A 24,761-nucleotide genomic window follows, 5' to 3' on the forward strand; every position below is an offset into this window, starting at 1 on the left:
ACCACTGTGCATAAAAATTTGGAAACATGGCATACAGTGTATCATTTGCTGTCTAAGTCATGTTTCCCATATTTTCCATTGCAAGATACAAGCCGGTTTGAGTGTTTGGGGCACATTTTAGCTAAAATCATCCTACGGGGCCTAAATGCTTATGCTAAAGCCTGCCTATTTTGAATGGCGTAGTGGTCACTGCAACCTCCAAAAAAATCAGGAGGTACTTGTTTCCTAGAACGGCCACAATCGTGAGTGATCGTGGCTCTTAATTAAGGGACACGATCCTCACGATGTGGCCGATTTTTGACACTTTTTTCACTTTGATTGACAGAAATCGGGTCAATCGGTCGGTCGCGACCAATTAAAATCGGCCGCGATGCGACCGACCGATTGACCCGATTTTTCCATAGACTTCAATGTTAAAAAATCTTTTAACATTGAAATCGGGAGGATCTTGTCGGTCTTGTGCCATTATAATGGCACAAGATGAGATGGACTTGATTAAGTCCATCTCACATAGGGAAAAATGTTAAAAAAGGTGAAATGGGCCAATATGACCCATTTCACATTTTTTATGTGCCCGCCATGACCCCACGATAGACATCAACCCGAAGCGTGGCGAGCGCAGCGAGCCCGCGAGGGGCGGCGGTGCGCGTCCTCCGACCTTTTCATTCCCCTACTATCCACTAGGGCGTGGAGTGAGAATAGAATAGTGTGGCAAACGCAGCGAGCCCCGCGAGGGGACGCGTATACCTGTGAAGTTAGACGCGTCCCCTCGCGGGGCTCGCTGCGCTCGCCACGCTTCGGGCTCGGTGGCTCGCTGCGCTCGCCACACTATTCTATTCTCACTCCACGCCCTAGTGGATAGTAGGGGAATGAAAAGGTCGGAGGACGCGCACCGCCGCCCCTCGCGGGCTCGCTGCGCTCGCCACGCTTCGGGTTCACGTCTATCGTGGGGTCTAGCCCACTTAGTAACATTTGTGGGGGCAATTGAAATTAATGAGGTGAAAAAAAAAAAAAATCGGGTGAAAAATCGGTCGATCGGATCGGTCGCATCGTATGCGACCAAATCGCATGCGATGCGATCGATCCGATTTTTTATCTTACGACCACAACGATCTAAATCGTTGTGGCCGTTCTAGGAAACAAGTACCAATCAGGACTTACTACCCCAATAACCTGCTAACTCACCCCTGAAATACTTACTTATTCACACTATTTTGTTCATTTGACTTGTTTCTAATTTGAAATGCCCATTTTTGTGGGGCCAGAAAGGTGCGTCTTTAAAAGGCGATTTCTACGATACCCCACTTTTGCGCGTCGGACCGCGACTTTTTCCGGAAACGCTGAAAAACCGCAATTTTCAGGAGAAACGAGACGTACATCCTCCCCCTCTGCCGCCCACCCACCCAACTGACAGCCAGCCAGCAGACAAGCACAGAGAGTTCCGTGGGTCTGTCTGTGATGTCATAAAGGGCCTGCTGATCAATGGCCAGCTCTCTGATTGGCTGCTGTGTTTGATTGACAGATTGAATCTGGCAGCTGATTGGCTGTCTACCCTAAAGTGCATTACACACCCCTGATGGTACCACTGGCTAAGACTCCACCTCAGCTCATTGATTAATTATAAATTTAGAACAAATGATGGATGAAAGCAGGCAGGCCGGCCATTTTTTTCACGCTCATTGGACTTGTTTAATGCAATGCACCTTTGTATATTCACATGCATTCGCTTCATGCTGTAACCACTGTGCATAAAAATTTGGAAACATGGCATACAGTGTATCATTTGCTGTCTAAGTCATGTTTCCCATATTTTCCATTGCAAGATACAAGCCGGTTTGAGTGTTTGGGGCACATTTTAGCTAAAATCATCCTACGGGGCCTAACTGCTTATGCCAAAGCCTGCCTATTTTGAATGGCGTAGTGGTCACTGCAACCTCCAAAAAAATCAGGACTTACTACCCCAATAACCTGCTAACTCACCCCTGAAATACTTACTTATTCACACTATTTTGTTCATTTGACTTGTTTCTAATTTGAAATGCCCATTTTTGTGGGGCCAGAAAGGTGCGTCTTTAAAAGGTGATTTCTACGATACCCCACTTTTGCGCGTCGGACCGCGACTTTTTCCGGAAACGCCGAAAAACCGCAATTTTCAGGAGAAACGAGACGTACATCCTCCCCCTCTGCCGCCCACCCACCCAACTGACAGCCAGCCAGCAGACAAGCACAGAGAGTTCCGTGGGTCTGTCTGTGATGTCATAAAGGGCCTGCTGATCAATGGCCAGCTCTCTGATTGGCTGCTGTGTTTGATTGACAGATTGAATCTGGCAGCTGATTGGCTGTCTACCCTAAAGTGCATTACACACCCCTGATGGTACCACTGGCTAAGACTCCACCTCAGCTCATTGATAAATTATAAATTTAGAACAAATGATGGATGAAAGCAGGCAGGCCGGCCATTTTTTTCACGCTCATTGGACTTGTTTAATGCAATGCACCTGTGTATATTCACATGCATTCACTTCATGCTGTAACCACTGTGCATAAAAATTTGGAAACATGGCATACAGTGTATCATTTGCTGTCTAAGTCATGTTTCCCATATTTTCCATTGCAAGATACAAGCCGGTTTGAGTGTTTGGGGCACATTTTAGCTAAAATCATCCTACGGGGCCTAACTGCTTATGCTAAAGCCTGCCTATTTTGAATGGCGTAGTGGTCACTGCAACCTCCAAAAAAATCAGGACTTACTACCCCAATAACCTGCTAACTCACCCCTGAAATACTTACTTATTCACACTATTTTGTTCATTTGACTTGTTTCTAATTTGAAATGCCCATTTTTGTGGGGCCAGAAAGGTGCGTCTTTAAAAGGCGATTTCTACGATACCCCACTTTTGCGCGTCGGACCGCGACTTTTTCCGGAAACGCTGAAAAACCGCAATTTTCAGGAGAAACGAGACGTACATCCTCCCCCTCTGCCGCCCACCCACCCAACTGACAGCCAGCCAGCAGACAAGCACAGAGAGTTCCGTGGGTCTGTCTGTGATGTCATAAAGGGCCTGCTGATCAATGGCCAGCTCTCTGATTGGCTGCTGTGTTTGATTGACAGATTGAATCTGGCAGCTGATTGGCTGTCTACCCTAAAGTGCATTACACACCCCTGATGGTACCACTGGCTAAGACTCCACCTCAGCTCATTGATTAATTATAAATTTAGAACAAATGATGGATGAAAGCAGGCAGGCCGGCCATTTTTTTCACGCTCATTGGACTTGTTTAATGCAATGCACCTTTGTATATTCACATGCATTCGCTTCATGCTGTAACCACTGTGCATAAAAATTTGGAAACATGGCATACAGTGTATCATTTGCTGTCTAAGTCATGTTTCCCATATTTTCCATTGCAAGATACAAGCCGGTTTGAGTGTTTGGGGCACATTTTAGCTAAAATCATCCTACGGGGCCTAACTGCTTATGCCAAAGCCTGCCTATTTTGAATGGCGTAGTGGTCACTGCAACCTCCAAAAAAATCAGGACTTACTACCCCAATAACCTGCTAACTCACCCCTGAAATACTTACTTATTCACACTATTTTGTTCATTTGACTTGTTTCTAATTTGAAATGCCCATTTTTGTGGGGCCAGAAAGGTGCGTCTTTAAAAGGTGATTTCTACGATACCCCACTTTTGCGCGTCGGACCGCGACTTTTTCCGGAAACGCCGAAAAACCGCAATTTTCAGGAGAAACGAGACGTACATCCTCCCCCTCTGCCGCCCACCCACCCAACTGACAGCCAGCCAGCAGACAAGCACAGAGAGTTCCGTGGGTCTGTCTGTGATGTCATAAAGGGCCTGCTGATCAATGGCCAGCTCTCTGATTGGCTGCTGTGTTTGATTGACAGATTGAATCTGGCAGCTGATTGGCTGTCTACCCTAAAGTGCATTACACACCCCTGATGGTACCACTGGCTAAGACTCCACCTCAGCTCATTGATAAATTATAAATTTAGAACAAATGATGGATGAAAGCAGGCAGGCCGGCCATTTTTTTCACGCTCATTGGACTTGTTTAATGCAATGCACCTGTGTATATTCACATGCATTCACTTCATGCTGTAACCACTGTGCATAAAAATTTGGAAACATGGCATACAGTGTATCATTTGCTGTCTAAGTCATGTTTCCCATATTTTCCATTGCAAGATACAAGCCGGTTTGAGTGTTTGGGGCACATTTTAGCTAAAATCATCCTACGGGGCCTAACTGCTTATGCTAAAGCCTGCCTATTTTGAATGGCGTAGTGGTCACTGCAACCTCCAAAAAAATCAGGACTTACTACCCCAATAACCTGCTAACTCACCCCTGAAATACTTACTTATTCACACTATTTTGTTCATTTGACTTGTTTCTAATTTGAAATGCCCATTTTTGTGGGGCCAGAAAGGTGCGTCTTTAAAAGGCGATTTCTACGATACCCCACTTTTGCGCGTCGGACCGCGACTTTTTCCGGAAACGCCGAAAAACCGCAATTTTCAGGAGAAACGAGATGTACATCCTCCCCCTCTGCCGCCCACCCACCCAACTGACAGCCAGCCAGCAGACAAGCACAGAGAGTTCCGTGGGTCTGTCTGTGATGTCATAAAGGGCCTGCTGATCAATGGCCAGCTCTCTGATTGGCTGCTGTGTTTGATTGACAGATTGAATCTGGCAGCTGATTGGCTGTCTACCCTAAAGTGCATTACACACCCCTGATGGTACCACTGGCTAAGACTCCACCTCAGCTCATTGATTAATTATAAATTTAGAACAAATGATGGATGAAAGCAGGCAAGCCGGCCATTTTTTTCACGCTCATTGGACTTGTTTAATGCAATGCACCTGTGTATATTCACATGCATTCACTTCATGCTGTAACCACTGTGCATAAAAAATTGGAAACATGGCATACAGTGTATCATTTGCTGTCTAAGTCATGTTTCCCATATTTTCCATTGCAAGATACAAGCCGGTTTGAGTGTTTGGGGCACATTTTAGCTAAAATCATCCTACGGGGCCTAAATGCTTATGCTAAAGCCTGCCTATTTTGAATGGCGTAGTGGTCACTGCAACCTCCAAAAAAATCAGGACTTACTACCCCAATAACCTGCTAACTCACCCCTGAAATACTTACTTATTCACACTATTTTGTTCATTTGACTTGTTTCTAATTTGAAATGCCCATTTTTGTGGGGCCAGAAAGGTGCGTCTTTAAAAGGCGATTTCTACGATACCCCACTTTTGCGCGTCGGACCGCGACTTTTTCCGGAAACGCTGAAAAACCGCAATTTTCAGGAGAAACGAGACGTACATCCTCCCCCTCTGCCGCCCACCCACCCAACTGACAGCCAGCCAGCAGACAAGCACAGAGAGTTCCGTGGGTCTGTCTGTGATGTCATAAAGGGCCTGCTGATCAATGGCCAGCTCTCTGATTGGCTGCTGTGTTTGATTGACAGATTGAATCTGGCAGCTGATTGGCTGTCTACCCTAAAGTGCATTACACACCCCTGATGGTACCACTGGCTAAGACTCCACCTCAGCTCATTGATTAATTATAAATTTAGAACAAATGATGGATGAAAGCAGGCAGGCCGGCCATTTTTTTCATGCTCATTGGACTTGTTTAATGCAATGCACCTTTGTATATTCACATGCATTCGCTTCATGCTGTAACCACTGTGCATAAAAATTTGGAAACATGTCATACAGTGTATCATTTGCTGTCTAAGTCATGTTTCCCATATTTTCCATTGCAAGATACAAGCCGGTTTGAGTGTTTGGGGCACATTTTAGCTAAAATCATCCTACGGGGCCTAACTGCTTATGCCAAAGCCTGCCTATTTTGAATGGCGTAGTGGTCACTGCAACCTCCAAAAAAATCAGGACTTACTACCCCAATAACCTGCTAACTCACCCCTGAAATACTTACTTATTCACACTATTTTGTTCATTTGACTTGTTTCTAATTTGAAATGCCCATTTTTGTGGGGCCAGAAAGGTGCGTCTTTAAAAGGCGATTTCTACGATACCCCACTTTTGCGCGTCGGACCGCGACTTTTTCCGGAAACGCCGAAAAACCGCAATTTTCAGGAGAAACGAGACGTACATCCTCCCCCTCTGCCGCCCACCCACCCAACTGACAGCCAGCCAGCAGACAAGCACAGAGAGTTCCGTGGGTCTGTCTGTGATGTCATAAAGGGCCTGCTGATCAATGGCCAGCTCTCTGATTGGCTGCTGTGTTTGATTGACAGATTGAATCTGGCAGCTGATTGGCTGTCTACCCTAAAGTGCATTACACACCCCTGATGGTACCACTGGCTAAGACTCCACCTCAGCTCATTGATTAATTATAAATTTAGAACAAATGATGGATGAAAGCAGGCAGGCCGGCCATTTTTTTCACGCTCATTGGACTTGTTTAATGCAATGCACCTGTGTATATTCACATGCATTCACTTCATGCTGTAACCACTGTGCATAAAAATTTGGAAACATGGCATACAGTGTATCATTTGCTGTCTAAGTCATGTTTCCCATATTTTCCATTGCAAGATACAAGCCGGTTTGAGTGTTTGGGGCACATTTTAGCTAAAATCATCCTACGGGGCCTAACTGCTTATGCTAAAGCCTGCCTATTTTGAATGGCGTAGTGGTCACTGCAACCTCCAAAAAAATCAGGACTTACTACCCCAATAACCTGCTAACTCACCCCTGAAATACTTACTTATTCACACTATTTTGTTCATTTGACTTGTTTCTAATTTGAAATGCCCATTTTTGTGGGGCCAGAAAGGTGCGTCTTTAAAAGGCGATTTCTACGATACCCCACTTTTGCGCGTCGGACCGCGACTTTTTCCGGAAACGCCGAAAAACCGCAATTTTCAGGAGAAACGAGACGTACATCCTCCCCCTCTGCCGCCCACCCACCCAACTGACAGCCAGCCAGCAGACAAGCACAGAGAGTTCAGTGGGTCTGTCTGTGATGTCATAAAGGGCCTGCTGATCAATGGCCAGCTCTCTGATTGGCTGCTGTGTTTGATTGACAGATTGAATCTGGCAGCTGATTGGCTGTCTACCCTAAAGTGCATTACACACCCCTGATGGTACCACTGGCTAAGACTCCACCTCAGCTCATTGATTAATTATAAATTTAGAACAAATGATGGATGAAAGCAGGCAGGCCGGCCATTTTTTTCACGCTCATTGGACTTGTTTAATGCAATGCACCTGTGTATATTCACATGCATTCACTTCATGCTGTAACCACTGTGCATAAAAATTTGGAAACATGGCATACAGTGTATCATTTGCTGTCTAAGTCATGTTTCCCATATTTTCCATTGCAAGATACAAGCCGGTTTGAGTGTTTGGGGCACATTTTAGCTAAAATCATCCTACGGGGCCTAACTGCTTATGCTAAAGCCTGCCTATTTTGAATGGCGTAGTGGTCACTGCAACCTCCAAAAAAATCAGGACTTACTACCCCAATAACCTGCTAACTCACCCCTGAAATACTTACTTATTCACACTATTTTGTTCATTTGACTTGTTTCTAATTTGAAATGCCCATTTTTGTGGGGCCAGAAAGGTGCGTCTTTAAAAGGCGATTTCTACGATACCCCACTTTTGCGCGTCGGACCGCGACTTTTTCCGGAAACGCCGAAAAACCGCAATTTTCAGGAGAAACGAGACGTACATCCTCCCCCTCTGCCGCCCACCCACCCAACTGACAGCCAGCCAGCAGACAAGCACAGAGAGTTCCGTGGGTCTGTCTGTGATGTCATAAAGGGCCTGCTGATCAATGGCCAGCTCTCTGATTGGCTGCTGTGTTTGATTGACAGATTGAATCTGGCAGCTGATTGGCTGTCTACCCTAAAGTGCATTACACACCCCTGATGGTACCACTGGCTAAGACTCCACCTCAGCTCATTGATTAATTATAAATTTAGAACAAATGATGGATGAAAGCAGGCAGGCCGGCCATTTTTTTCACGCTCATTGGACTTGTTTAATGCAATGCACCTGTGTATATTCACATGCATTCACTTCATGCTGTAACCACTGTGCATAAAAATTTGGAAACATGGCATACAGTGTATCATTTGCTGTCTAAGTCATGTTTCCCATATTTTCCATTGCAAGATACAAGCCGGTTTGAGTGTTTGGGGCACATTTTAGCTAAAATCATCCTACGGGGCCTAAATGCTTACTGTATGCTAAAGCCTGCCTATTTTGAATGGCGTAGTGGTCACTGCAACCTCCAAAAAAATCAGGACTTACTACCCCAATAACCTGCTAACTCACCCCTGAAATACTTACTTATTCACACTATTTTGTTCATTTGACTTGTTTCTAATTTGAAATGCCCATTTTTGTGGGGCCAGAAAGGTGCGTCTTTAAAAGGCGATTTCTACGATACCCCACTTTTGCGCGTCGGACCGCGACTTTTTCCGGAAACGCTGAAAAACCGCAATTTTCAGGAGAAACGAGACGTACATCCTCCCCCTCTGCCGCCCACCCACCCAACTGACAGCCAGCCAGCAGACAAGCACAGAGAGTTCCGTGGGTCTGTCTGTGATGTCATAAAGGGCCTGCTGATCAATGGCCAGCTCTCTGATTGGCTGCTGTGTTTGATTGACAGATTGAATCTGGCAGCTGATTGGCTGTCTACCCTAAAGTGCATTACACACCCCTGATGGTACCACTGGCTAAGACTCCACCTCAGCTCATTGATTAATTATAAATTTAGAATAAATGATGGATGAAAGCAGGCAGGCCGGCCATTTTTTTCACGCTCATTGGACTTGTTTAATGCAATGCACCTTTGTATATTCACATGCATTCGCTTCATGCTGTAACCACTGTGCATAAAAATTTGGAAACATGGCATACAGTGTATCATTTGCTGTCTAAGTCATGTTTCCCATATTTTCCATTGCAAGATACAAGCCGGTTTGAGTGTTTGGGGCACATTTTAGCTAAAATCATCCTACGGGGCCTAACTGCTTATGCCAAAGCCTGCCTATTTTGAATGGCGTAGTGGTCAATGCAACCTCCAAAAAAATCAGGACTTACTACCCCAATAACCTGCTAACTCACCCCTGAAATACTTACTTATTCACACTATTTTGTTCATTTGACTTGTTTCTAATTTGAAATGCCCATTTTTGTGGGGCCAGAAAGGTGCGTCTTTAAAAGGCGATTTCTACGATACCCCACTTTTGCGCGTCGGACCGCGACTTTTTCCGGAAACGCAGAAAAACCGCAATTTTCAGGAGAAACGAGACGTACATCCTCCCCCTCTGCCGCCCACCCACCCAACTGACAGCCAGCCAGCAGACAAGCACAGAGAGTTCCGTGGGTCTGTCTGTGATGTCATAAAGGGCCTGCTGATCAATGGCCAGCTCTCTGATTGGCTGCTGTGTTTGATTGACAGATTGAATCTGGCAGCTGATTGGCTGTCTACCCTAAAGTGCATTACACACACCTGATGGTACCACTGGCTAAGACTCCACCTCAGCTCATTGATTAATTATAAATTTAGAACAAATGATGGATGAAAGCAGGCAGGCCGGCCATTTTTTTCACGCTCATTGGACTTGTTTAATGCAATGCACCTGTGTATATTCACATGCATTCACTTCATGCTGTAACCACTGTGCATAAAAATTTGGAAACATGGCATACAGTGTATCATTTGCTGTCTAAGTCATGTTTCCCATATTTTCCATTGCAAGATACAAGCCGGTTTGAGTGTTTGGGGCACATTTTAGCTAAAATCATCCTACGGGGCCTAAATGCTTATGCTAAAGCCTGCCTATTTTGAATGGCGTAGTGGTCACTGCAACCTCCAAAAAAATCAGGACTTACTACCCCAATAACCTGCTAACTCACCCCTGAAATACTTACTTATTCACACTATTTTGTTCATTTGACTTGTTTCTAATTTGAAATGCCCATTTTTGTGGGGCCAGAAAGGTGCGTCTTTAAAAGGCGATTTCTACGATACCCCACTTTTGCGCGTCGGACCGCGACTTTTTCCGGAAACGCTGAAAAACCGCAATTTTCAGGAGAAACGAGACGTACATCCTCCCCCTCTGCCGCCCACCCACCCAACTGACAGCCAGCCAGCAGACAAGCACAGAGAGTTCCGTGGGTCTGTCTGTGATGTCATAAAGGGCCTGCTGATCAATGGCCAGCTCTCTGATTGGCTGCTGTGTTTGATTGACAGATTGAATCTGGCAGCTGATTGGCTGTCTACCCTAAAGTGCATTACACACCCCTGATGGTACCACTGGCTAAGACTCCACCTCAGCTCATTGATTAATTATAAATTTAGAACAAATGATGGATGAAAGCAGGCAGGCCGGCCATTTTTTTCACGCTCATTGGACTTGTTTAATGCAATGCACCTTTGTATATTCACATGCATTCGCTTCATGCTGTAACCACTGTGCATAAAAATTTGGAAACATGGCATACAGTGTATCATTTGCTGTCTAAGTCATGTTTCCCATATTTTCCATTGCAAGATACAAGCCGGTTTGAGTGTTTGGGGCACATTTTAGCTAAAATCATCCTACGGGGCCTAACTGCTTATGCCAAAGCCTGCCTATTTTGAATGGCGTAGTGGTCAATGCAACCTCCAAAAAAATCAGGACTTACTACCCCAATAACCTGCTAACTCACCCCTGAAATACTTACTTATTCACACTATTTTGTTCATTTGACTTGTTTCTAATTTGAAATGCCCATTTTTGTGGGGCCAGAAAGGTGCGTCTTTAAAAGGCGATTTCTACGATACCCCACTTTTGCGCGTCGGACCGCGACTTTTTCCGGAAACGCCGAAAAACCGCAATTTTCAGGAGAAATGAGACGTACATCCTCCCCCTCTGCCGCCCACCCACCCAACTGACAGCCAGCCAGCAGACAAGCACAGAGAGTTCCGTGGGTCTGTCTGTGATGTCATAAAGGGCCTGCTGATCAATGGCCAGCTCTCTGATTGGCTGCTGTGTTTGATTGACAGATTGAATCTGGCAGCTGATTGGCTGTCTACCCTAAAGTGCATTACACACCCCTGATGGTACCACTGGCTAAGACTCCACCTCAGCTCATTGATTAATTATAAATTTAGAACAAATGATGGATGAAAGCAGGCAGGCCGGCCATTTTTTTCACGCTCATTGGACTTGTTTAATGCAATGCACCTTTGTATATTCACATGCATTCGCTTCATGCTGTAACCACTGTGCATAAAAATTTGGAAACATGGCATACAGTGTATCATTTGCTGTCTAAGTCATGTTTCCCATATTTTCCATTGCAAGATACAAGCCGGTTTGAGTGTTTGGGGCACATTTTAGCTAAAATCATCCTACGGGGCCTAACTGCTTATGCTAAAGCCTGCCTATTTTGAATGGCGTAGTGGTCACTGCAACCTCCAAAAAAATCAGGACTTACTACCCCAATAACCTGCTAACTCACCCCTGAAATACTTACTTATTCACACTATTTTGTTCATTTGACTTGTTTCTAATTTGAAATGCCCATTTTTGTGGGGCCAGAAAGGTGCATCTTTAAAAGGCGATTTCTACGATACCCCACTTTTGCGCGTCGGACCGCGACTTTTTCCGGAAACGCCGAAAAACCGCAATTTTCAGGAGAAACGAGACGTACATCCTCCCCCTCTGCCGCCCACCCACCCAACTGACAGCCAGCCAGCAGACAAGCACAGAGAGTTCCGTGGGTCTGTCTGTGATGTCATAAAGGGCCTGCTGATCAATGGCCAGCTCTCTGATTGGCTGCTGTGTTTGATTGACAGATTGAATCTGGCAGCTGATTGGCTGTCTACCCTAAAGTGCATTACACACCCCTGATGGTACCACTGGCTAAGACTCCACCTCAGCTCATTGATTAATTATAAATTTAGAACAAATGATGGATGAAAGCAGGCAAGCCGGCCATTTTTTTCACGCTCATTGGACTTGTTTAATGCAATGCACCTGTGTATATTCACATGCATTCACTTCATGCTGTAACCACTGTGCATAAAAATTTGGAAACATGGCATACAGTGTATCATTTGCTGTCTAAGTCATGTTTCCCATATTTTCCATTGCAAGATACAAGCCGGTTTGAGTGTTTGGGGCACATTTTAGCTAAAATCATCCTACGGGGCCTAAATGCTTATGCTAAAGCCTGCCTATTTTGAATGGCGTAGTGGTCACTGCAACCTCCAAAAAAATCAGGACTTACTACCCCAATAACCTGCTAACTCACCCCTGAAATACTTACTTATTCACACTATTTTGTTCATTTGACTTGTTTCTAATTTGAAATGCCCATTTTTGTGGGGCCAGAAAGGTGCGTCTTTAAAAGGCGATTTCTACGATACCCCACTTTTGCGCGTCGGACCGCGACTTTTTCCGGAAACGCCGAAAAACCGCAATTTTCAGGAGAAACGAGATGTACATCCACCCCCTCTGCCGCCCACCCACCCAACTGACAGCCAGCCAGCAGACAAGCACAGAGAGTTCCGTGGGTCTGTCTGTGATGTCATAAAGGGCCTGCTGATCAATGGCCAGCTCTCTGATTGGCTGCTGTGTTTGATTGACAGATTGAATCTGGCAGCTGATTGGCTGTCTACCCTAAAGTGCATTACACACCCCTGATGGTACCACTGGCTAAGACTCCACCTCAGCTCATTGATTAATTATAAATTTAGAACAAATGATGGATGAAAGCAGGCAGGCCGGCCATTTTTTTCACGCTCATTGGACTTGTTTAATGCAATGCACCTGTGTATATTCACATGCATTCACTTCATGCTGTAACCACTGTGCATAAAAATTTGGAAACATGGCATACAGTGTATCATTTGCTGTCTAAGTCATGTTTCCCATATTTTCCATTGCAAGATACAAGCCGGTTTGAGTGTTTGGGGCACATTTTAGCTAAAATTATCCTACGGGGCCTAACTGCTTATGCTAAAGCCTGCCTATTTTGAATGGCGTAGTGGTCACTGCCACCTCCAAAAAAATCAGGACTTACTACCCCAATAACCTGCTAACTCACCCCTGAAATACTTACTTATTCACACTATTTTGTTCATTTGACTTGTTTCTAATTTGAAATGCCCATTTTTGTGGGGCCAGAAAGGTGCGTCTTTAAAAGGCGATTTCTACGATACCCCACTTTTGCGCGTCGGACCGCGACTTTTTCCGGAAACGCCGAAAAACCGCAATTTTCAGGAGAAACGAGACGTACATCCTCCCCCTCTGCCGCCCACCCACCCAACTGACAGCCAGCCAGCAGACAAGCACAGAGAGTTCCGTGGGTCTGTCTGTGATGTCATAAAGGGCCTGCTGATCAATGGCCAGCTCTCTGATTGGCTGCTGTGTTTGATTGACAGATTGAATCTGGCAGCTGATTGGCTGTCTACCCTAAAGTGCATTACACACCCCTGATGGTACCACTGGCTAAGACTCCACCTCAGCTCATTGATTAATTATAAATTTAGAACAAATGATGGATGAAAGCAGGCAGGCCGGCCATTTTTTTCACGCTCATTGGACTTGTTTAATGCAATGCACCTGTGTATATTCACATGCATTCACTTCATGCTGTAACCACTGTGCATAAAAATTTGGAAACATGGCATACAGTGTATCATTTGCTGTCTAAGTCATGTTTCCCATATTTTCCATTGCAAGATACAAGCCGGTTTGAGTGTTTGGGGCACATTTTAGCTAAAATCATCCTACGGGGCCGAAATGCTTATGCTAAAGCCTGCCTATTTTGAATGGCGTAGTGGTCACTGCAACCTCCAAAAAAATCAGGACTTACTACCCCAATAACCTGCTAACTCACCCCTGAAATACTTACTTATTCACACTATTTTGTTCATTTGACTTGTTTCTAATTTGAAATGCCCATTTTTGGCGGGCCAGAAAGGTGCGTCTTTAAAAGGCGATTTCTACGATACCCCACTTTTGCGCGTCGGACCGCGACTTTTTCCGGAAACGCTGAAAAACCGCAATTTTCAGGAGAAACGAGACGTACATCCTCCCCCTCTGCCGCCCACCCACCCAACTGACAGCCAGCCAGCAGACAAGCACAGAGAGTTCCGTGGGTCTGTCTGTGATGTCATAAAGGGCCTGCTGATCAATGGCCAGCTCTCTGATTGGCTGCTGTGTTTGATTGACAGATTGAATCTGGCAGCTGATTGGCTGTCTACCCTAAAGTGCATTACACACCCCTGATGGTACCACTGGCTAAGACTCCACCTCAGCTCATTGATTAATTATAAATTTAGAACAAATGATGGATGAAAGCAGGAAGGCCGGCCATTTTTTTCACGCTCATTGGACTTGTTTAATGCAATGCACCTTTGTATATTCACATGCATTCGCTTCATGCTGTAACCACTGTGCATAAAAATTTGGAAACATGGCATACAGTGTATCATTTGCTGTCTAAGTCATGTTTCCCATATTTTCCATTGCAAGATACAAGCCGGTTTGAGTGTTTGGGGCACATTTTAGCTAAAATCATCCTACGGGGCCTAACTGCTTATGCCAAAGCCTGCCTATTTTGAATGGCGTAGTGGTCAATGCAACCTCCAAAAAAATTCAGGACTTACTACCCCAATAACCTGCTAACTCACCCCTGAAATACTTACTTATTCACACTATTTTGTTCATTTGACTTGTTTCTAATTTGAAATGCCCATTTTTGTGGGGCCAGAAAGGTGCGTCTTTAAAAGGCGATTTCTACGATACCCCACTTTTGCGCGTCGGACCGCGACTTTTTCCGGAAACGCCGAAAAACCGCAATTTTCAGGAGAAACGAGACGTACATCCTCCCCCTCTGCCGCCCACCCACCCAACTGACAGCCAGCCAGCAGACAAGCACAGAGAGTTCCGTGGGTCTGTCTGTGATGTCATAAAGGGCCTGCTGATCAATGGCCAGCTCTCTGATTGGCTGCTGTGTTTGATTGACAGATTGAATCTGGCAGCTGATTGGCTGTCTACCCTAAAGTGCATTACACACCCCTGATGGTACCACTGGCTAAGACTCCACCTCAGCTCATTGATTAATTATAAATTTAGAACAAATGATGGATGAAAGCAGGCAGGCCGGCCATTTTTTTCACGCTCATTGGACTTGTTTAATGCAATGCACCTTTGTATATTCACATGCATTCGCTTCATGCTGTAACCACTGTGCATAAAAATTTGGAAACATGGCATACAGTGTATCATTTGCTGTCTAAGTCATGTTTCCCATATTTTCCATTGCAAGATACAAGCCGGTTTGAGTGTTTGGGGCACATTTTAGCTAAAATCATCCTACGGGGCCTAACTGCTTATGCTAAAGCCTGCCTATTTTGAATGGCGTAGTGGTCACTGCAACCTCCAAAAAAATCAGGACTTACTACCCCAATAACCTGCTAACTCACCCCTGAAATACTTACTTATTCACACTATTTTGTTCATTTGACTTGTTTCTAATTTGAAATGCCCATTTTTGTGGGGCCAGAAAGGTGCGTCTTTAAAAGGCGATTTCTACGATACCCCACTTTTGCGCGTCGGACCGCGACTTTTTCCGGAAACGCCGAAAAACCGCAATTTTCAGGAGAAACGAGACGTACATCCACCCCCTCTGCCGCCCACCCACCCAACTGACAGCCAGCCAGCAGACAAGCACAGAGAGTTCCGTGGGTCTGTCTGTGATGTCATAAAGGGCCTGCTGATCAATGGCCAGCTCTCTGATTGGCTGCTGTGTTTGATTGACAGATTGAATCTGGCAGCTGATTGGCTGTCTACCCTAAAGTGCATTACACACCCCTGATGGTACCACTGGCTAAGACTCCACCTCAGCTCATTGATTAATTATAAATTTAGAACAAATGATGGATGAAAGCAGGCAGGCCGGCCATTTTTTTCACGCTCATTGGACTTGTTTAATGCAATGCACCTGTGTATATTCACATGCATTCACTTCATGCTGTAACCACTGTGCATAAAAATTTGGAAACATGGCATACAGTGTATCATTTGCTGTCTAAGTCATGCTTCCCATATTTTCCATTGCAAGATACAAGCCGGTTTGAGTGTTTGGGGCACATTTTAGCTAAAATCATCCTACGGGGCCTAACTGCTTATGCTAAAGCCTGCCTATTTTGAATGGCGTAGTGGTCACTGCAACCTCCAAAAAAATCAGGACTTACTACCCCAATAACCTGCTAACTCACCCCTGAAATACTTACTTATTCACACTATTTTGTTCATTTGACTTGTTTCTAATTTGAAATGCCCATTTTTGTGGGGCCAGAAAGGTGCGTCTTTAAAAGGCGATTTCTACGATACCCCACTTTTGCGCGTCGGACCGCGACTTTTTCCGGAAACGCAGAAAAACCGCAATTTTCAGGAGAAACGAGACGTACATCCTCCCCCTCTGCCGCCCACCCACCCAACTGACAGCCAGCCAGCAGACAAGCACAGAGAGTTCCGTGGGTCTGTCTGTGATGTCATAAAGGGCCTGCTGATCAATGGCCAGCTCTCTGATTGGCTGCTGTGTTTGATTGACAGATTGAATCTGGCAGCTGATTGGCTGTCTACCCTAAAGTGCATTACACACCCCTGATGGTACCACTGGCTAAGACTCCACCTCAGCTCATTGATTAATTATAAATTTAGAACAAATGATGGATGAAAGCAGGCAGGCCGGCCATTTTTTTCACGCTCATTGGACTTGTTTAATGCAATGCACCTTTGTATATTCACATGCATTCGCTTCATGCTGTAACCACTGTGCATAAAAATTTGGAAACATGGCATACAGTGTATCATTTGCTGTCTAAGTCATGTTTCCCATATTTTCCATTGCAAGATACAAGCCGGTTTGAGTGTTTGGGGCACATTTTAGCTAAAATCATCCTACGGGGCCTAACTGCTTATGCCAAAGCCTGCCTATTTTGAATGGCGTAGTGGTCAATGCAACCTCCAAAAAAATCAGGACTTACTACCCCAATAACCTGCTAACTCACCCCTGAAATACTTACTTATTCACACTATTTTGTTCATTTGACTTGTTTCTAATTTGAAATGCCCATTTTTGTGGGGCCAGAAAGGTGCGTCTATAAAAGGCGATTTCTACGATACCTCACTTTTGCGCGTCGGACTGTGACTTTTTCCGGAAACGCCGAAAAACCGCAATTTTCAGGAGAAACGAGACGTACATCCTCCCCCTCTGCCGCCCACCCACCCAACTGACAGCCAGCCAGCAGACAAGCACAGAGAGTTCCGTGGGTCTGTCTGTGATGTCATAAAGGGCCTGCTGATCAATGGCCAGCTCTCTGATTGGCTGCTGTGTTTGATTGACAGATTGAATCTGGCAGCTGATTGGCTGTCTACCCTAAAGTGCATTACACACCCCTGATGGTACCACTGGCTAAGACTCCACCTCAGCTCATTGATTAATTATAAATTTAGAACAAATGATGGATGAAAGCAGGCAGGCCGGCCATTTTTTTCACGCTCATTGGACTTGTTTAATGCAATGCACCTTTGTATATTCACATGCATTCGCTTCATGCTGTAACCACTGTGCATAAAAATTTGGAAACATGGCATACAGTGTATCCTTTGCTGTCTAAGTCATGTTTCCCATATTTTCCATTGCAAGATACAAGCCGGTTTGAGTGTTTGGGGAACATTTTAGCTAAAATCATCCTACGGGGCCTAACTGCTTATGCTAAAGCCTGCCTATTTTGAACGGCGTAGTGGTCACTGCAACCTCCAAAAAAATCAGGACTTACTACCCCAATAACCTGCTAACTCACCCCTGAAATACTTACTTATTCACACTATTTTGTTCATTTGACTTGTTTCTAATTTGAAATGCCCATTTTTGTGGGGCCAGAAAGGTGCGTCTTTAAAAGGCGATTTCTACGATACCCCACTTTTGCGCGTCGGACCGCGACTTTTTCCGGAAACGCCGAAAAACCGCAATTTTCAGGAGAAACGAGACGTACATCCTCCCCCTCTGCCGCCCACCCACCCAACTGACAGCCAGCCAGCAGACAAGCACAGAGAGTTCCGTGGGTCTGTCTGTGATGTCATAAAGGGCCTGCTGATCAATGGCCAGCTCTCTGATTGGCTGCTGTGTTTGATTGACAGATTGAATCTGGCAGCTGATTGGCTGTCTACCCTAAAGTGCATTACACACCCCTGATGGTACCACTGGCTAAGACTCCACCTCAGCTCATTGATTAATTATAAATTTAGAACAAATGATGGATGAAAACAGGCAGGCCGGACATTTTTTTCACGCTCATTGGACTTATTTAATGCAATGCACCTTTGTATATTCACATGCATTCGCTTCATGCTGTAACCACTGTGCATAAAAATTTGGAAACATGGCATACAGTGTATCATTTGCTGTCTAAGTCATGTTTCCCATATTTTCCATTGCAAGATACAAGCCGGTTTGAGTGTTTGGGGCACATTTTAGCTAAAATCATCCTACGGGGCCTAACTGCTTATGCTAAAGCCTGCCTATTTTGAATGGCGTAGTGGTCACTGCAACCTCCAAAAAAATCAGGACTTACTACCCCAATAACCTGCTAACTCACCCCTGAAATACTTACTTATTCACACTATTTTGTTCATTTGACTTGTTTCTAATTTGAAATGCCCATTTTTGTGGGGCCAGAAAGGTGCGTCTTTAAAAGGCGATTTCTACGATACCCCACTTTTGCGCGTCGGACCGCGACTTTTTCCGGAAACGCAGAAAAAACGCAATTATCAGGAGAAACGAGACGTACATCCTCCCCCTCTGCCGCCCACCCACCCAACTGACAGCCAGCCAGCAGACAAGCACAGAGAGTTCCGTGGGTCTGTCTGTGATGTCATAAAGGGCCTGCTGATCAATGGCCAGCTCTCTGATTGGCTGCTGTGTTTGATTGACAGATTGAATCTGGCAGCTGATTGGCTGTCTACCCTAAAGTGCATTACACACCCCTGATGGTACCACTGGCTAAGACTCCACCTCAGCTCATTGATTAATTATAAATTTAGAACAAATGATGGATGAAAGCAGGCAGGCCGGCCATTTTTTTCACGCTCATTAGACTTGTTTAATGCAATGCACCTTTGTATATTCACATGCATTCGCTTCATGCTGTAACCACTGTGCATAAAAATTTGGAAACATGGCATACAGTGTATAATTTGCTGTCTAAGTCATGTTTCCCATATTTTCCATTGCAAGATACAAGCCGGTTTGAGTGTTTGGGGCACATTTTAGCTAAAATCATCCTACGGGGCCTAACTGCTTATGCTAAAGCCTGCCTATTTTGAATGGCGTAGTGGTCACTGCAACCTCCAAAAAAATCAGGACTTACTACCCCAATAACCTGCTAACTCACCCCTGAAATACTTACTTATTCACACTATTTTGTTCATTTGACTTGTTTCTAATTTGAAATGCCCATTTTTGTGGGGCCAGAAAGGTGCGTCTTTAAAAGGCGATTTCTACGATACCCCACTTTTGCGCGTCGGACCGCGACTTTTTCCGGAAACGCCGAAAAACCGCAATTTTCAGAAGAAACGAGACGTACATCCTCCCCCTCTGCCGCCCACCCACCCAACTGACAGCCAGCCAGCAGACAAGCACAGAGAGTTCCGTGGGTCTGTCTGTGATGTCATAAAGGGCCTGCTGATCAATGGCCAGCTCTCTGATTGGCTGCTGTGTTTGATTGACAGATTGAATCTGGCAGCTGATTGGCTGTCTACCCTAAAGTGCATTACACACCCCTGATGGTACCACTGGCTAAGACTCCACCTCAGCTCATTGATTAATTATAAATTTAGAACAAATGATGGATGAAAGCAGGCAGGCCGGCCATTTTTTCACGCTCATTGGACTTGTTTAATGCAATGCACCTTTGTATATTCACATGCATTCGCTTCATGCTGTAACCACTGTGCATACAAATTTGGAAACGTGGCATACAGTGTATCATTTGCTGTCTAAGTCATGTTTCCCATATTTTCCATTGCAAGATACAAGCCGGTTTGAGTGTTTGGGGCACATTATAGCTAAAATCATCCTACGGGGCATAACTGCTTATGCTAAAGCCTGCCTATTTTGAATGGCGTAGTGGTCACTGCAACCTCCAAAAAAATCAGGACTTACTACCCCAATAACCTGCTAACTCACCCCTGAAATACTTACTTATTCACACTATTTTGTTCATTTGACTTGTTTCTAATTAGAAATGCCCATTTTTGTGGGGCCAGAAAGGTGCGTCTTTAAAAGGCGATTTCTACGATACCCCACTTTTGCGCGTCGGACCGCGACTTTTTCCGGAAACGCCAAAAAACCGCAATTTTCAGGAGAAACGAGACGTACATCCTCCCCCTCTGCCGCCCACCCACCCAACTGACAGCCAGCCAGCAGACAAGCACAGAGAGTTCCGTGGGTCTGTCTGTGATGTCATAAAGGGCCTGCTGATCAATGGCCAGCTCTCTGATTGGCTGCTGTGTTTGATTGACAGATTGAATCTGGCAGCTGATTGGCTGTCTACCCTAAAGTGCATTACACACCCCTGATGGTACCACTGGCTAAGACTCCACCTCAGCTCATTGATTAATTATAAATTTAGAACAAATGATGGATGAAAGCAGGCAGGCTGTCCATTTTTTTCACGCTCATTGGACTTGTTTAATGCAATGCACCTTTGTATATTCACATGCATTCGCTTCATGCTGTAACCACTGTGCATAAAAATTTGGAAACATGGCATACAGTGTATCCTTTGCTGTCTAAGTCATGTTTCCCATATTTTCCATTGCAAGATACAAGCCGGTTTGAGTGTTTGGGGAACATTTTAGCTAAAATCATCCTACGGGGCCTAACTGCTTATGCTAAAGCCTGCCTATTTTGAACGGCGTAGTGGTCACTGCAACCTCCAAAAAAATCAGGACTTACTACCCCAATAACCTGCTAACTCACCCCTGAAATACTTACTTATTCACACTATTTTGTTCATTTGACTTGTTTCTAATTTGAAATGCCCATTTTTGTGGGGCCAGAAAGGTGCGTCTTTAAAAGGCGATTTCTACGATACCCCACTTTTGCGCGTCGGACCGCGACTTTTTCCGGAAACGCCGAAAAACCGCAATTTTCAGGAGAAACGAGACGTACATCCTCCCCCTCTGCCGCCCACCCACCCAACTGACAGCCAGCCAGCAGACAAGCACAGAGAGTTCCGTGGGTCTGTCTGTGATGTCATAAAGGGCCTGCTGATCAATGGCCAGCTCTCTGATTGGCTGCTGTGTTTGATTGACAGATTGAATCTGGCAGCTGATTGGCTGTCTACCCTAAAGTGCATTACACACCCCTGATGGTACCACTGGCTAAGACTCCACCTCAGCTCATTGATTAATTATAAATTTAGAACAAATGATGGATGAAAACAGGCAGGCCGGACATTTTTTTCACGCTCATTGGACTTATTTAATGCAATGCACCTTTGTATATTCACATGCATTCGCTTCATGCTGTAACCACTGTGCATAAAAATTTGGAAACATGGCATACAGTGTATCATTTGCTGTCTAAGTCATGTTTCCCATATTTTCCATTGCAAGATACAAGCCGGTTTGAGTGTTTGGGGCACATTTTAGCTAAAATCATCCTACGGGGCCTAACTGCTTATGCTAAAGCCTGCCTATTTTGAATGGCGTAGTGGTCACTGCAACCTCCAAAAAAATCAGGACTTACTACCCCAATAACCTGCTAACTCACCCCTGAAATACTTACTTATTCACACTATTTTGTTCATTTGACTTGTTTCTAATTTGAAATGCCCATTTTTGTGGGGCCAGAAAGGTGCGTCTTTAAAAGGCGATTTCTACGATACCCCACTTTTGCGCGTCGGACCGCGACTTTTTCCGGAAACGCAGAAAAAACGCAATTATCAGGAGAAACGAGACGTACATCCTCCCCCTCTGCCGCCCACCCACCCAACTGACAGCCAGCCAGCAGACAAGCACAGAGAGTTCCGTGGGTCTGTCTGTGATGTCATAAAGGGCCTGCTGATCAATGGCCAGCTCTCTGATTGGCTGCTGTGTTTGATTGACAGATTGAATCTGGCAGCTGATTGGCTGTCTACCCTAAAGTGCATTACACACCCCTGATGGTACCACTGGCTAAGACTCCACCTCAGCTCATTGATTAATTATAAATTTAGAACAAATGATGGATGAAAGCAGGCAGGCCGGCCATTTTTTTCACGCTCATTAGACTTGTTTAATGCAATGCACCTTTGTATATTCACATGCATTCGCTTCATGCTGTAACCACTGTGCATAAAAATTTGGAAACATGGCATACAGTGTATAATTTGCTGTCTAAGTCATGTTTCCCATATTTTCCATTGCAAGATACAAGCCGGTTTGAGTGTTTGGGGCACATTTTAGCTAAAATCATCCTACGGGGCCTAACTGCTTATGCTAAAGCCTGCCTATTTTGAATGGCGTAGTGGTCACTGCAACCTCCAAAAAAATCAGGACTTACTACCCCAATAACCTGCTAACTCACCCCTGAAATACTTACTTATTCACACTATTTTGTTCATTTGACTTGTTTCTAATTTGAAATGCCCATTTTTGTGGGGCCAGAAAGGTGCGTCTTTAAAAGGCGATTTCTACGATACCCCACTTTTGCGCGTCGGACCGCGACTTTTTCCGGAAACGCCGAAAAACCGCAATTTTCAGAAGAAACGAGACGTACATCCTCCCCCTCTGCCGCCCACCCACCCAACTGACAGCCAGCCAGCAGACAAGCACAGAGAGTTCCGTGGGTCTGTCTGTGATGTCATAAAGGGCCTGCTGATCAATGGCCAGCTCTCTGATTGGCTGCTGTGTTTGATTGACAGATTGAATCTGGCAGCTGATTGGCTGTCTACCCTAAAGTGCATTACACACCCCTGATGGTACCACTGGCTAAGACTCCACCTCAGCTCATTGATTAATTATAAATTTAGAACAAATGATGGATGAAAGCAGGCAGGCCGGCCATTTTTTCACGCTCATTGGACTTGTTTAATGCAATGCACCTTTGTATATTCACATGCATTCGCTTCATGCTGTAACCACTGTGCATACAAATTTGGAAACGTGGCATACAGTGTATCATTTGCTGTCTAAGTCATGTTTCCCATATTTTCCATTGCAAGATACAAGCCGGTTTGAGTGTTTGGGGCACATTATAGCTAAAATCATCCTACGGGGCATAACTGCTTATGCTAAAGCCTGCCTATTTTGAATGGCGTAGTGGTCACTGCAACCTCCAAAAAAATCAGGACTTACTACCCCAATAACCTGCTAACTCACCCCTGAAATACTTACTTATTCACACTATTTTGTTCATTTGACTTGTTTCTAATTAGAAATGCCCATTTTTGTGGGGCCAGAAAGGTGCGTCTTTAAAAGGCGATTTCTACGATACCCCACTTTTGCGCGTCGGACCGCGACTTTTTCCGGAAACGCCAAAAAACCGCAATTTTCAGGAGAAACGAGACGTACATCCTCCCCCTCTGCCGCCCACCCACCCAACTGACAGCCAGCCAGCAGACAAGCACAGAGAGTTCCGTGGGTCTGTCTGTGATGTCATAAAGGGCCTGCTGATCAATGGCCAGCTCTCTGATTGGCTGCTGTGTTTGATTGACAGATTGAATCTGGCAGCTGATTGGCTGTCTACCCTAAAGTGCATTACACACCCCTGATGGTACCACTGGCTAAGACTCCACCTCAGCTCATTGATTAATTATAAATTTAGAACAAATGATGGATGAAAGCAGGCAGGCTGTCCATTTTTTTCACGCTCATTGGACTTGTTTAATGCAATGCACCTTTGTATATTCACATGCATTCGCTTCATGCTGTAACCACTGTGCATAAAAATTTGGAAACATGGCATACAGTGTATCATTTGCTGTCTAAGTCATGTTTCCCATATTTTCCATTGCAAGATACAAGCCGGTTTGAGTGTTTGGGGCACATTTTAGCTAAAATCATCCTACGGGGCCTAACTGCTTATGCTAAAGCCTGCCTATTTTGAATGGCGTAGTGGTCACTGCAACCTCCAAAAAAATCAGGACTTACTACCCCAATAACCGGCTAACTCACCCCTGAAATACTTACTTATTCACACTATTTTGTTCATTTGAATTGTTTCTAATTTGAAATTATCATTTTTGTGGGGCCAGAAAGGTGCGTCTTTAAAAGGCGATTTCTACGATACCCCACTTTTGCGCGTCGGACCGCGACTTTTTCCGGAAACGCCGAAAAACCGCAATATTCAGGAGAAACGAGACGTACATCCTCCCCCTCTGCCGCCCACCCACCCAACTGACAGCCAGCCAGCAGACAAGCACAGAGAGTTCCGTGGGTCTGTCTGTGATGTCATAAAGGGCCTGCTGATCAATGGCCAGCTCTCTGATTGGCTGCTGTGTTTGATTGACAGATTGAATCTGGCACCTGATTGGCTGTCTACCCTAAAGTGCATTACACACCCCTGATGGTACCACTGGCTAAGACTCCACCTCAGCTCATTGATTAATTATAAATTTAGAACAAATGATGGATGAAAGCAGGCAGGCCGGCCATTTTTTTCACGCTCATTGGACTTGTTTAATGGAATGCA

This window comes from Crinia signifera, chromosome 2, assembly GCF_055691185.1.
Source record: "Crinia signifera chromosome 2, ASM5569118v1, whole genome shotgun sequence".
Lineage (NCBI taxonomy): Eukaryota > Metazoa > Chordata > Amphibia > Anura > Myobatrachidae > Crinia > Crinia signifera.